General features: G+C 35.4%; 1 protein-coding gene across 2 annotated transcripts in view; it reads right to left on the bottom strand.

Annotated features, from left to right (window-relative positions):
- Positions 1–15,494, bottom strand: part of Mgat4c (MGAT4 family member C) — a 671,730-nt gene extending 656,236 nt beyond the window's left edge. For both annotated transcript variants that reach the window (XM_029482261.1, XM_029482259.1), the window contains exon 1: positions 15,031–15,494. The gene's annotated coding sequence lies outside the window, so the exon portion shown is untranslated. The remainder of the gene's footprint in view (positions 1–15,030) is intronic.
- Between the last annotated feature and the right edge of the window lie 240 nt (positions 15,495–15,734).

Below are 15,734 nucleotides of genomic sequence, written 5' to 3'. Positions count from 1 at the left end.
CCCCCTCCCCCTCCCCCTCCCTCTCCCTCTCCCTTACCAAATGGGGAAGGGATTTCTCATCATGAGCCCCACAAAGGCACTCTCTTCCACTTCACCATATTGTGCCTCTACCAAACATATTACTGGTTCTTTTTTACTTTTTTTATAAGTAGATTAGCTTCTGGGTTTCCTTAGGTCATTTGTCTTGAGTGGAAGAGTAACCATATACATACATGAATTGCTTCCTTTTGAAATGATAGAACTATTTAAAAATGTAGATTATAGTAATATTCCCTAAAAGGAAAACTGTTTAAAAACACTGATTTCTACCCATAAGCAATTAATTTTATGGTTAATGAATTATGCCCCAAGAAAGTTGAAATATAAAATAGTACATATTTAAAGGTATTTATATATTTGAAAGATTCAAGTACAAAATATGAAGTGTCTCTTTCTCTTCCTAATCTTATATTTAAACAGCAATATAAGTTTAGTTTGTGTTACTTTTTGGGAGCAGCAGGCTTTATGTTCCATGGAGTGTTTCAAATATGAAATATTTCTTAATGTTGCCAGATGGTTGGCAAATTTCTGCCAACCATGAAAAAGAAAGCATCATTAGATCCTGGCCAAGTACTAAACTACCACATCAAGAACAATACCTTAAGAAATGCTCTGCATTACACCATTACATATCCTTCCAACTTGTAAAGCAACATGTAAGTAAATACCAAATTTTGTTATACAGTAAAATTTCTTATAGTTTCTAATGTATAAAAGAATAAGTAGTGATTTTACACAATTTCATGGTTAAATATAATTCAATAACAGCATGTTACTGATTTAAAGACCAATATATGTTATTTGAAGTTAAAAAATCCATGAATTTACAGTATCATATTTTCTTTGGATTTCTATGTCTTTTATTTGGCAAAAAAACCTATGTACATTTATAAGTTAGAAATTATTTTAGTGAGCAAGCATCAACAAAAGACAATGGTCTACTGTAATTCTTTGGGCACTAACAATGTTTTGTAGGCAGCGGTGTTTTTGTTCTCTATACTTGACATGCAATTATTGTTACTTATGGTAGAAAAGGGAAATTGGTTGTGCTTATTCCTGAATTCTGACTTGTTTCTTGCATTATACAGTTTGAAAAGACCTTAAGGTTACATTACAACAGCACCTCACAATACCTTGACAATTTTTGTTTGTTTGTCTTACCAAAAGACATCACTATTAGAAACAAAAAAGTAAGGTTAATTACAAGCCATGTGTACATGCATATTGAAAATTGTGTTTTGCAATTTAAAAAATAAAAGCATTTAAAAAGAAACTATAGAAGAATCTTTTTAATACATTAAGGTAGCTAATTCCTAAATATTGGAGTTACAGAATAACATTGGAGTGCACACAAACTTTTTGTATGTGGTTTATTTATGTGCCCACCAAACATATACCTTCATTATATCTCCAATCTGCATAATAGTAATTTTTTTATTAACTAGTTACTTCCTAGAATTAACGCAATCCATTCAATGACACTTAACTTTTAGTATACGTGGGAAATGTTGACTTACTAATTCCTGTACTCTGCCCTGTTACATCCCAACTGACCATCATAATTGTCTCTCATTCAGTTGAGATGTGTTAGAGATAGACCCACATGCTTTTATATCAAGACTCTGCTGGATCCTTTTCTATACTCTATTCAAATTATCAGACTATTTTCCAGAGGAACACAATAGCCAATTTACACTGTATTGATAGACAAATTATGTCCACAACATGTCTCAGCTAAACCTATGTGGGGATTTTCCAAATGTTTGTCAGACGGTACATGACAATAGAAAAGGGAAATGTTACTTGGATTAATGGCAACTGCAACTGACTCACAGTGAATGGAGAATGTGTCATAGTACAAATCTTCTGAACTATGGATAGCCATTTGCCAGGGTTCAGCTTCATTATCAAGCCTCATCTGAATCCACCTTCAATGATAGCCAAAAGTTTTAAAACATTAATTATAATTCCTATGTGTAAAATGCATTTATCTCATAAAGATTTCTATTCCTTGTAGACTACCCTAAATCTTGAACTCTGATTTTTTTTCTAAAAGAGAGATGAAAATACTCTTGGTAATATGTCTCATAAAGCTTGAATTATTCTTTAAGGATAAACACCATGTAGAGAGAGCTGAAGAGAGAAGAGCTATAAAACCCACAGGGAAATGAGTGATATAATTCTATACACTGGAGGATGAATTTGGTAGTAAGATGAGAGTTCTTCTTCATCTTCTCGTTATTTCTCCTTATACTAGAGTTTTTCTTTTGCAAATTCCTGTGGAGCATCCTTGAAAGAAACAAACACATTTACCACTCATCAAAATTCGTGCACATATCCATATTATCCACAGGGTGAAATAAGGCTGTGTTAAGAAACACTAAAACTAAAATCACATTGACAATGATTGCTAAACCATATAAAGTATAGGTGCACAACTGTTGAAGTGAAAATAGAGAAGAAATTAGACTTTGGAATGCAGAACCATGTTTAGAAATATCTTAAGGTCTAAAATTACAAAGCCTATTGTAACTATTGTTCAAATAACAATGTTTACATTAAACCATTTTATTAAGGTTTTAGATAGGAACATATATTTTAATTACACAATAGAAATCATAGGTAATTTTTTAAATGGAACAAGAAATGGTGTGTGTTTGCATTGATTAATATTAGCTGATGTCTAAAAGCTTTCTCTAGAATGATCACATTTCTGGTCTTAGGTTTGTACATCCAAAATGTATTCTGTTCTTTATTGAAGTGCTAGAACAATGAATGATATAGGTCAATTTCATTTACCTTACAGGGAGGTTCTGGCCTAATTTCCTATCATGAAACCACTACATTTAAATTCAACTAGAAAATATAGCAAAGTTTCATAAAACCAATGGAGGAACTCAAGTACATCTGAAACTTAAAACTAACACCCTAGGAATTCACACAGCAGCGTGTGCTTGGTGGATATAAAGATGAATGGAAACCTGGCAGTTTTCATTTAAAAGTGTCCCTCCAAATATTATTGTTCTATTCCATTTTAATTCTGTAAAGATGAGCAAAACTTTTAAAAATGCATTTTAGAATTATGCATTGGACTAGTTTATACACCTTTTCTCCACTTAAAACACATTATTAAAGTAGTAATATTTATATACAAACTAAGGTCAGTACTTCTGAAATTCCATGCTCATAGCTTATTGTTCATTAGGTATTATCTAATCAAACTAAGTTTATATGTAACATTCTGAGGAAAGAACTGTTCAACTTTTCCATACTTTACTAGGAAGGAGCAGTGACATTATTAACTATAATACTACCATGTATTATATATTACTATAAAACATTGAAATAAAAGTAAACAAGCAATCATTCCCTATCCCACTACACTGCATCTCAATATATTTAAGCACAATTTTCACTGATGTCATTAATGTAATTGAAAATAATCTTGCCATGCTTTGGGTGTTCTTACACTGCATTGACTAAGTGTTAAACACAAGATCTAACTCCTAGCTCACTTATGTAGAATGATAGGCCACTATTTCATCTTTTAATTTCTCAAGTCCTCACTCTATAAAGTGATGAAAGCAATAATTAATAATTACCATGTAAATCTGTTGATCAGATTCTCATGAGGAAAAAAAAATCCTCAAGTGATCTTGTAATTTTTACTCTTTGGGATGTCTTGGAGAGAAACAAGCTCTTTTGAATTTCTGTGTAACATCCAAAGTCATTTTAACCCTGGAACACATCACTGTCCCTCTAAAAAGGACTGAGACTATGCTATTAGATAATTGAACCTGAGGTGTGAAATTTATTGATTTTTTGTTGAAAGAAAAAGATTGAAGTGTTGTTCAGGATTAAAAAGCAGTTTTGGTTTTTGTGAAATAATAAAAATAAATAATAATGATAATAATAAATAATAATTCTAAACTGTTAAATGAAAATTTAAGACCATTTTTTGGTCATATTTAAGGGCCTGAAATGAAAGACACATTTCTAATTTCCTCAGTTGATATTCATAACTGAAGCAGACTGAAATGTTACAGATTTAGAATACTGGCCAACTTCACAGAATCATTAGTGCTGCTTTTCTGAAGCCTCTCTCCCTGGCTCAGAGATTCTTCTCTTCTAAGCTAGGTTTTCAATTAATTTTATCAGTGTGTTTGTCTCTCCAACACCTCCTGGTAACAAAAACACTAGTCTTACTTGAGAAGAACCTACCTTGTTATTGTTTCTTTAAAGACCTTACCTCCAAAACTGTGGGTTTCCACATTAGTATCTAGGCAAATATAATTCATCCCATAACATTTACTATCTGTCCACATACAGAAAGTAACACTCACTGGCATTTAAAAAAAATGATGAAAATATGCCTGATAAACAAGCTTTTGTATATCCTTAGAAATTTGTTTGCCATTATTCATGAATTGATAGACCCAGTAATCTGAAAAACCTGTTTTCCTACTAAGAGTTTGGTTAAGTTATTTCACATCTGATAGGGTTTATCCTTTTTGTTTGAAATGATTTAATTTCTTTTAAAAAGATGAATAGTGTTCTGCTTTGTATATAACAGTTCCTTTCTCTAGCTCCTCCATTGGGGGCCTTGTACTTGCAACCCTATAGGTGGAACAACAATATAAACTAAGAGTAACCCCGGAGCTCATGTCTCTAGCTGCATATGTATCAGAAGATGGCCTAGTCGGCTATCATTGGGAAGAGAGGCCCCTTGGTCTTGCAAACTTTATATGCCTCAGTACAGGGGAACACCAGGGCCGGGTGGGTAGGGGAGTGGGGGGGGGGTCTGGGGGACTTTTCAGATAGCATTTGAAATGTAAATGAAGAAAATACATAATTAAAAAAAAAACATAGTTCCTTGATCTTTCACCACTATGTGAACACCTTGCTTGTTTGTAAAGCATGCATCAAAAACAAAGTTAGTCAACAACAAGAAAGCATTGTTGAAGGAAAATTCACCTTAAGGTATTGGGGACCAGGTTAGTCTGTTTAAAATCATGTTTGTATCAAAAGTGTTGAGTTAGTGTATCTAAATATCTAGCTGGAGTTAGCAGAAACAGAAGGAATAATTTTGTGAGACTCTAGACCCTAATAGAAGGCAACACATAAGTCAAAGCAACGCAAGCATAGGACACACCTCAAACTGACAATGTGATTAACCATGCTATCCATGGGTACTTACAGTACTTACCAGAATAGCACTTTAGAAAAATATTTTGTAACATATCATTATTAATTTAACATCAGTCTATGGATATTTACCCGCTAACAAATTTTCATAGATATGGAAACAGAGCACTGGATGAAATTAGAGCATGATGCTAAGAATCATTATAACCAAAAGCTAGTTTTTTGAGAAAATCAGCAATATAGATAAACCCTTAGACAAACTCACTAAAGGACACAGAGACAGTATCCAAATTAACAAAATCAGAAATGGAAAAGGGAGACATAACAATAGAAATGGAGGAAATTAAAAAAATCATCAGATTCTACTACAAAAGTCTATACTCAGTAAAAGTGGAATATCTATATGAAATTAATGGTTTTCTTGACAGATACCATGTTCCGAAGTTAAATCAAGAACAGGTAAACTATCAAAACAGTCTCATAACACCTAAGGAGATAGAAGCAGTCATTAGAGAAATTACCCAAGGAGCTAAAGGGAACTGCAACCCTATAGGTAGAACAACAATATGAACTAACCAGTACCCCGGAGCTCTTGTCTCTAGCTGCATATGTATCAAAAGATGGCCTAGTCGGCCATCACTGCAAAGAGAGGCCCATTGGACTTGCAAACTTTATATACCCCAGTACAGGGGAACCCCAGGGCCAAAAAGGGGGAGTGGGTGGTTAGGGGATTGTGGGGTGGGTGGGTATGGGGGACTTTTGGGATAGCATTGAAAATGTAAATGAGGAAAATACCTAATAAAAAAATAATTAAAAAAATTATCTTGACAAAAAAAAATCCTCCCAATGGGAGGGGGGGGGATACAGATGCTTTTAATGCAAAACTCTATCAGACCTTCAAAGAAAAGCTAATACTAACACTCCTTAAACTAATCCATAAAATAGAAACATAAGAACACTATCTAATTCATTCTATGAAGCTGCAGTTACTCTAATGTCTAAACCACACAAAGACCCAATACAAAAGACAACTTCTCTTATTTCTCTTATGAATATTGATGCAAAAATACTCAATAAAAGTTTCACAAGCCAATTCCAAGAACAAATCAAAACCCTAATTCCCCACGATGAGGTAGGCCTCATCTCAGGATTGCAGGGATGGTGCAATATGGTATGGTGCAATATGTGAAAATCAATTAACCTAATCCACTATATAAAAAATTCAAATAAGAAAATCACATGATTCTACTACAAAAGTCATCTCATTAGATGCTGAAAAAAAACATTTGACAAAATACAACAACTCTTTATATTAAAATATTGGAGAGATCAGAAATTTAAGGTCCATACAGAAACATAAAAAAGGCAATATACAGCAAAAAAACAGCCAGAATCAAATTAAATGTAGAGAAACTTGAAGCAATCCCACTAAAATCAGGGACAAGACAAGGCTTCCTTCTCTTTCCCTATCTATTCAATATAGTACTAGAAGATGAAAAAGACAACAAAAGGATATCAAGGGGATACAAATTGGAAAAGAAGAAGTGAAAGTATCACTATTTGTTGATGATACGATATTATTCATACATGACCCCAAAAATTTACCAGAAAACTTCTACAGCTGAGAATCAATTTTAGCAAATTGTCTGGATACAAAATGAACTCAAACAAATTAGTAGCTTTCCTTTATACAAATGAAAAACAGGATGAGAAAGAAAATAGGAAAATAACACCCATCACAATAATCACAAATAATATAAAATATCTTGTCATAACTCTAACCAAACAACTGAATGATCTGTATGGCAAGAACATCAAGTCTCTGAAGAAAGAAATTGAAAAAGACCTCAGAAAATGGAAAGATGCCCATGCTTATGGATTGGTAGGTTTAATATAGAGAAAAATGGTCATCTTTCCAAAAGCAATCTATATATTCAACAGAATCCCCATAAAAATTAGAACACAATTCTTTCCATGCATGGAAAGAGCAATTCTCAAATTCATATGGAAAAATAAAGACCCAAAAAATACAAACAGAAAAAAAAAATAAACAGGATAGAAAAAAACAATTCTCAACAATAAAAGAACTTTTGGGGAAATAACCATCTCTGACCTCAAGCTGTACTACAGAGCAATAGTGATAAAAAAAAAAAAAAACAACAGCATAATATTGTTACAGAGACAGAGAGTTTGATCAATGGAATAGAACTGAAGACCTAGAATTGAACCCAAACACTATAGACACTTCAAAATGGACAAAGAAGTAAAAAACATAAAATGAAAAAAAGGGAAAGCATCTTCAGTAAACGGTGCTGGTCGAACTGGCAGCCTGTACACAGAAAAATGAAAATAGATCCATACTTATCTCCTTACACAAACCTCAAGTCCAAGTGGATCAAGGGCTTCAACATAAAACAAGATACACTGAATCGATTAGAAAAGAAAGTGGGAAAGAGCCTCAAACTCATTGGCAGAGGGGAAAATTTTCCAGAATAGAACTCCAATGGCTCAGGCACTAAGATCAACAAATAAGTGGTACCACATGATATTGAAAATTTTCTGTAAGGCAGAAGACACAGTCAATAAGACAAATTGGCAACCTACAGAATGGGGGAAAATCTTCACTAGACCAACATCCCATAGAAGGCTAATATCCAAAATATATAAAGAACTCAAGAATCTAACCTCCCCCAAACCAAATAATGTAATTATAAATGGGGTACAGAGGTAAACAGAGAATTCACAACAGAAGAATCTCTAACAGCTGAGAAGCACTTCAAGAAAAGTTTAAAGTCTGTAGTCATCAGGGAAATGCAAATAAAATGACCCTGAGATTTCATCTCACACCAATAGAATGGCTAAAATCAAACACTCAGGTGACAGCAGATGCTGGAGAGGATGTGGAGAAAGAGGAATACTCCTCCATTGCTGGTGGGATTGCAAGCTGGTATAACCACTCTGGAAATCAGTCTGGTGGCTCCTCTGAAAATTGGAAATGGTTCTACCCAAAGACCCAACTATACCACTCCTGGGCATACACCCAAAAGATGCCGCACTATACCACAAGGAAACATGGTCCACTATGTTCATGGCATCTTTATTAGTAATAGTCTGAAGCTAGAATCCCAGATGTCCCTCAATTAAATAGTGTATACAGAAAATATGGTTCATTTAAACAATGGAATTATATTCAGCTATTAAGAATGAGGACATCATAAATTTTGCGGGAAAATGGGTGGAACTAGAAAATATCATGCTGAGTGAGATAACCCAGACCCAAGGTACATGTATGGTATGCCATCCCTAATAAGTGGATATTGGGGGAAAAATACCCATGACACAACCCACAGATCTTAAATCTTAAGAAGTTTAACAAGCAGAAAGGTCCAAGTGAATGGCTTTCAATCCCACTTAGAAATGAGAAGAAAAAAATCATGGGAGGCAGAGGGAGGTAGGAACCTAGGTGGGCAAGGGGAGGGGAAATGAGAACAGGATCAGATATAGAGGGTGGTGCAGGAGAGAAGCCCATAAGGCCTGCAGAACCAATGGAAATATGTAGCCTTGAGGGGTGGGAGGTGGTGGTGGACCCTCTAGAAAGTACCAAAGACCTGAGAGATGAGAGACTCTGGAAGTTAATGGGGATAGCCTTAGCTGAAATACACAAAACTGTGGAGTGAGAACTCCCTCCAGTAGATAGACAGGACCACAAGTAGAGGGACAGGTTAACCCACACTCAGAACTTCTGACCCAGAATAGTTCCTCTCTAACAGAATTGCAGGGACAAAAATGAAGAAGAGACTGAAGGGACAGTGGTCCAGTGACCGGCCCAACTTGGAATATTTCTCATGAGATAGGGAGCAGGGGGTGGGATAGGGTGGGGCAAAGGCCTGACACTATTACTGATGCTGTGATGTGCTTACAGACAGGGGCCTAGCATTGCTGTTATCTGAGAGGCCCTACCTGCAGCTGATTGAGACATGCAAATACTTACACCCAAGCATTGGACCAAATGAAATTGGGACCCCCTATGGTTGAATTGGATCAAGGAATGAAGAAGCTGAAGGGGAGGGCAACCACATAGGAAGACCAGAAGTCACAAATAACCTGGACTTCAGGGAGCACCTAGAAACTGAACCACCAATCAGGCAACATACAGAAACTGGTTGAAGGCCCAAGGCACATATATACCAGAGGATTGCCTGGTCTGCTCTAGAGAGAATTGAGACTTCAGGGGTAGGGGAGGTCTGTGGAAAGGGAGCATCCTCTTGGAAATAGGGGGGAGGAGGAATGAGACTTGGGGGGGCAACAGCTGAATAGTAAATTAATAAAATTAAATTAAAAGAGCATGGTATTGATACAGAGACAGACACATTGGTCAGTGGAATAGAACTGAAGAACCTGAAATAAAACCACACACTTATGGACACTTGATCTTTGACAAAGAAGCCAAAAATATACAGTGGAAAAAGGAAAGTATCTTTAATGAATGGTGCTGGTCCAAGTGGCTGTCTGTATGTAGAAAAATGAAAATAGATCCATATTTGTCACCTTGCACAAAGCTCAAGTCCAAGTGGATCAAGGACAAACAAACAAACAAAGGAAAAAACACAAAAACCTGAAAAATTGAAATTTATCCATTGCTGGTATAAATACAAATTCATTGAGATACTATGACAACCTTTTTGGAAGTTCCTCAGGAATATTTGTACCAATGAGCCTCAAGATGCAGGTATACTGCACTAGGGCATATACACAAAATTTGCATCATCCTACAAAGGAGATATTTCCTTAACTATGTTAATTGCTGTGCTATGCATAGTATGTAAAATTTGGAAGTGATCTAGAAGTCACTCAGCAAATGAATGGCTTCAAAAATTGCAACTCTGTGGTAAAATAACACAATGGAGTATTACTCAGCTGATAAAGCAAATTGACCTAGACACTTGCAGGTAAATGGATATAACAGGAAATAATGACCCTGAGTGAAGTGTTTGAGACCCAGGAAGACAAATGTGGTATGTACCCACATATACGTGGATATTAACTCTGAAGGCAATTATAATCATGCTATAACCCACCGAAGCACAGAGGTTAGTTATAGAATAAAGGATGAGGAAACAGATAGATCATACTAGGAAAGGAAAATATAATAATTACGGATGGATATGGTAGTGTCTAGAACAGGAGGATTAAGTGATGAAGACAAGAGAAAGACTCTTAAATTTAAGGCTTGTTTGAAGAGTAGTGTGGAAACAAAGTAATAGAAAGTTGCTAAAATATACACATATATTAAAGCATTCTAAATGCGCTCACTAAATAATGTAGGAGACAGAGACTCAGCTGAGCATTTCTTGTCATCAAGTGAAATTATCAGTACCTAAGAGGTACCATGAAAATCCTCAATTAACCAAGGCTGCTGAGATTTTAGGCTGTTCTCCAGGAAGACTAAACTGAGAGCAATGCTCCTTGATGAATATACCACCCCATAATCCATTGAAGATGGAAAAGTCTGCTGATTCCTACATAGAGCCACCACCCTTACATTCTACTGTATTTAGTGCACGATGCTCCTCTGCTTACTACCCACAAGAAACATAAATGCCAAAACAGAGACAAATCCTTTGATTTATAGTGGTTTTCTTCCTGAAAGATATGCTTGAACAATGGTGGCACAAAGCTTATGGGAGTCACCAACCAATCGGCGATTTGATTGAGACCCACTCTATAAGATGTGCCACATACCCAACACTGTTAGGGTGACCAAGAGCTAGAGAAAAGATAGACCAGAAATCTAAAACCAAATACTACTATTATTAGAATAAATAAATAGATAAATAAATAAGCAGCAATACAATGACTCCTAATCACATGCTATACTCATAGTTTAGAACTTGCCCAGCCATCAACAGAGAAGCCTTCCACCCGAAACAGATGAGAGCAAGCACCTAGACATTATGAAAAGAGTTTGTGATCTTGGAACAGTTAACTGAAAAGGGAAGGCCACTATTAAATGTCCTGCCCCAGGGCCCAGGAAATCTTGTAGTAGAGAAGGCAGAAAGAGTCCAAGAGCAAGAGGGAATAGAGGACACCAACAAAATACCAGTAAGATTAAAAACTGATATGTACTTACAGAGACTGGGGAAGCATATATTTGACTTACATTAATTCATACAAGGTCTTCTGATTAAAAGTTATGGCTTCCAGTTTAGTGTTTCATTGAGACTCCTGAATGTGTGTGTGTGTGTGAGTGTGTGTGTGTGTGTGTGTGTGTTTAAGAGGGTCTCTGATTTCTGATGTGTTTATCATATTGTATAATTATTTTTATTAACAGTTAGAATCCTGTTTTATATATATATATATATATAGTTTTTATATTTTTGGTTTTTTGAGACAGGGTTTCTCTGTAGACCTGACTGTCCTGGAACTCACTTTGTAGACCAGGCTGGCTCAAACTCAGAAATCCACCTGCCTCTGCCTCCCAATTGCTGGGATTAAAGTCGTGTGCCACCACGCCCGGCTAGAAGCCTGTTTTCTAATGAGAGACAGAAAAGTGCTCTATCCAGATGGGAGTGAAGGTGGGGAAAAATCCAGAAGTGCAGAATGAGGGGAATTCATAATCAGGAGGAAAAGGTCTTTTTTTTTTCCAATTAAAGCCAAAATTAGATTTGCTATTTTTTCAACGTGGATGCTATTTAGTTTACCTAAAGTTTTAATGTAATACTTTCTTCTTTGCAGGGTAATTTTCTATGCTTGATTTTCTCTAAGCAGCCAGAATATGTAGACATCTCCGTACTAGAACTATTTGCAAAAGAGAATACAAATAAAATGTTTACAAGGTAAAATCTAATAAGCAAGAGGATTTATTGTCTTGTCTCCTGTTGTTATGTCCTTTGGGAGGAGGTACAAGAGAAATGAGCCACAGTTATGTCTGCTTTCCTTGCTAAGTTATGACTGATATTTTAGCTGTTTGATATTCATATAGAAAGTGCCTGCCAGTTTCTAATCAATTTCTAATTTTATATTTGCATGTGTAATGTTTTGGCACATCTACAAATACTTTAATACTAAAAGACAAAACACTGTCAATGTTTAATTTCTTACTTAATATAATTATACTATTTGAAACACAAAACAACACACATGAATTATTGAGAAAGTGGAGAGTCAAGAATCTTCAGTGGAAACCTAAATGTTCCTTACTTAAAAGGCTGTGATAAAATTGCCTTTGAGATGAGTACCATTTATTAGATATTGATTGTGATAGAAGTTTTTGATACTTGAATATATGAACTCCCCAAACAAAATTTTAAAGCTAGATATCATTATTGTATAGACACAACTGAGGCCAGAGGTATAGAGAGATAAAGAAACTTAGACATACTTCCTTACTGTATCTAACAATATTTTTTTATCCTCAATCCAATGTTTCATTCATTATGCTACTTTTACATGTGGGATATAGTTAAAAGAGGATTTGAAATCTAATAGGTCATCTGCATGTATTCCCCATAAAGATATATGCAAGTCACTGACAAACTATTAGACGTTTCATACATTATATGTACATAAAAGATCACCCTTTTCTTTGATCCAATTAGAGGCCCTGAAATATTAATAAACTCTTTGACTTAGGACAGAATAGTATTACACGTTTTCCTACTACATGTTGCGCAGAAGCAGCAAAGCCATCACAAGTACTCAATAAACATTATTTAGTAGCAAATAATAAAATGAAATTACAGTAATATATTTTGCAATGAACTCACCATAAGATGGAATAAAATAACTTTTAGTACTAGAGCAAGAAGCTGAGCCAATTTAAATATCTGGGTAAGTAAATGTGGCTTATGGGAAGGCAGAAGGTGCTGGCATGATTGTAATAAAAAAGGTTAACATGAGGTCAGGGTGATAAGAAAGTTCATTGTAATTTGGAGTTGGTTTTCAGATGTGTTTGATCCATATAATATTCTAAAGTCAATTAAAAGCATTGTTTAGCTACTATTATATCTTCCTTTTCTCAATGCTGAGATAACTACCTTTTGTTGTATATTGGTACTTTTCAAAAAAAATGTGTTACCTAAAATAACTGTTTTAATGCTCTTTATAACAGAAGCTGAAAATTTTAGGAGAGTCACTGGTTAAAATAAAATGGGCATGCTTTGTCCTTAAACATTCATGAGCAACTGAGATACAGAAGCATTTGAGGGCTTTTAGATTGTTCTTTTGTAGATTTAAAGTAGAGCTTTCCATTATTGGTGAAAAAGAAAAAGAACAAACAGACTGCAAACGAGTGGAGAAAGAGGTTCCACAAAAGAGAACAGCTTGCCAAATGGTAGTATCCATGGAGAAACCTCAATTTTAACTCTGATTCTTCATTTCCCCCAAAAGTATGGGGAAGAAAGTACTTAAAAGTGGAGTTTGAGGATTCAATTCTCTTTATGCTTTTCGATTTATTCCCCTTTTAGTCCCTTTAAGCATAAGGGGGATTCTCTGAAAGTCACTGTCTTTCTGATTCTCTCTCTTCTCTCTTCTCTCTTCTCTCGTCTCTCTTCACTCTTCTCTCTTCTCTTCTCTCCTCTCTCTCTCTCTCTCTCTCTCTCTCTCTCTCTCTCTCTCTCTCTCTCTCTCTCTCTCTCTTTCTCTCCCTCTCCCTCTCTCTCATCTTCTTAATACTTTCTGCAATGCTCCAAAAAAAGTAGACTCTTTCAAAGTCAGCTACCACTTCCTCTTCTAAGTCCATGATTAACCCAGGATGGGTACATAAAGTCTGTGTCCCAGTCCAAACAGAGCAGCTGCTACACTCTAACTCACTGTATATACACCTGCAGTAGTCATACCTGCAAAAGGTTCATAGTCATTTTTCCTCATGGAAAACTACCAGCAACCCAGTAGATTTCACTGAGCCCATTCATGCAGTCAAGAGATGTTAGAATGCATCGAACACTCATAACACAGTAGTTTCAGAAAATGTCCTCTTGCTTTATAAACTCTGTGATCTCTCTGAGACAATTGACATACACATCTTTAACTTTTAGTAAACACACAGAAAGAAGTCATCTTTCCTATTGCAATAGATCTTTGTAAAATATGCAATTTCACGTAGGTCAAAGCTGCTTCCTCCCTTTTCATTATACCAGTAATTGTTCAGAACTTTGGCAGCTTTTACATTTTTACTTTACTAAATGCTTTTTCCACCTAAGGGACAGCATGAGAATTTTTATATACTAAAAAATAATTTTTTTACAATATATTTGTATTTGTAACAGCATAGTAGATAATTTTAATAAATTTCCTTCAAACTCACAAATATTGATCAGCAACACAAAGTGTTTCTTTACCATGTTCTCAGAAATTCTTCTAGTAGAGTTTGTTTAAATTAGAAAAATTCCATCATTCATATGTCTGCATAAACAGCCATGAAAAACAGCATATTTAGTATCAGCATTCAGTAGAAAGTATTTGCCAAGACAGAGAAAATATGACTATTCCAAAATACACAGGCTGGAGCAAGTTTTCAAAGTACGTATTTCCCCTCATTATTGGCTGTAGCTACAAAAGGAAAACCCTCCAGAGAATTAATATGAACTTATTATAATGCAGCCTGCAGCACTGTTTTGTTTTGGTTTTGCTTGTTTTGTGCTGACACAGCAATTTAAAGTATATATTCTTATCTTCAGTAAAGGAATCCTATTATTTCCCATGCAAACATGCAGCAATAAAGTGCCATTACCCAGTCAATACTGACTCCTTAACATCTTTCTCTATTTGCAGGTTTGGATTCCCAGCTCATTAGCTTATTACTTGATAAATAGGAGAGGGTAATGAATTGAGAAAATAGCTACGTACCTTCAGAGAAAACCTGCCCGATAACAATAATCCATTAGGAGCCTGGCAATATCCTCTGATCTATTGCCCGCAAAGCTACGACTGGATGGAGAGTTTCATTCCCTGGGCTCAGCTCTCCAGAAGAAAACCAGCACAATTTAAATATTTCTTGGAATGTGACAGCTCTCTAGATCCCCGGTTGCGTTCTGTTCCCCAGGGATGGCAATCTGGTGTTCCTGTGTGCACAGAGCAGTGAAGATGAATTGAAAACGCTTGAGATAAATTAGGAATGGCTAAGTTAAAACTGTCTCTGCTCCAGACTCTCTCATCTGCAGTCTGCAAGCCTGTTTTTCTGTGAAAAAGCTAGATGGCAGGCTGCCTCAGTAAGTTCTTAAGCGACAGAGAGCATTTTCAATGAAGAAAAATTCTCCCATTATCTAAGCTAATGTGACGGCTGCTAAATCTAGTATTTTAAAGTGTCTCGTGGCATGGAATTTATTTGCACTATTGCTTTCCTTCAAACTACAGTCTAGAATCTGTTCCTTAAAAATATATACAGCATCATGTGGTGGAAGCAAAGTTTTACTTACAATGAATTCTCTCTCTTTTCTTTTTCTACTTTAATAATAATTTATCCATCCAGTATTTACTCCTTTGTTTCTAAGCATTTTATTATATTTTCTAACACAGAGACAGTTTTGTTTTATATTTTAGTATACAGTTAT

This window comes from Mus caroli, chromosome 10 (assembly GCF_900094665.2).
Source record: "Mus caroli chromosome 10, CAROLI_EIJ_v1.1, whole genome shotgun sequence".
NCBI classification, from domain to species: domain Eukaryota; kingdom Metazoa; phylum Chordata; class Mammalia; order Rodentia; family Muridae; genus Mus; species Mus caroli.
This window is presented reverse-complemented; position numbering and strand designations above follow the sequence as displayed.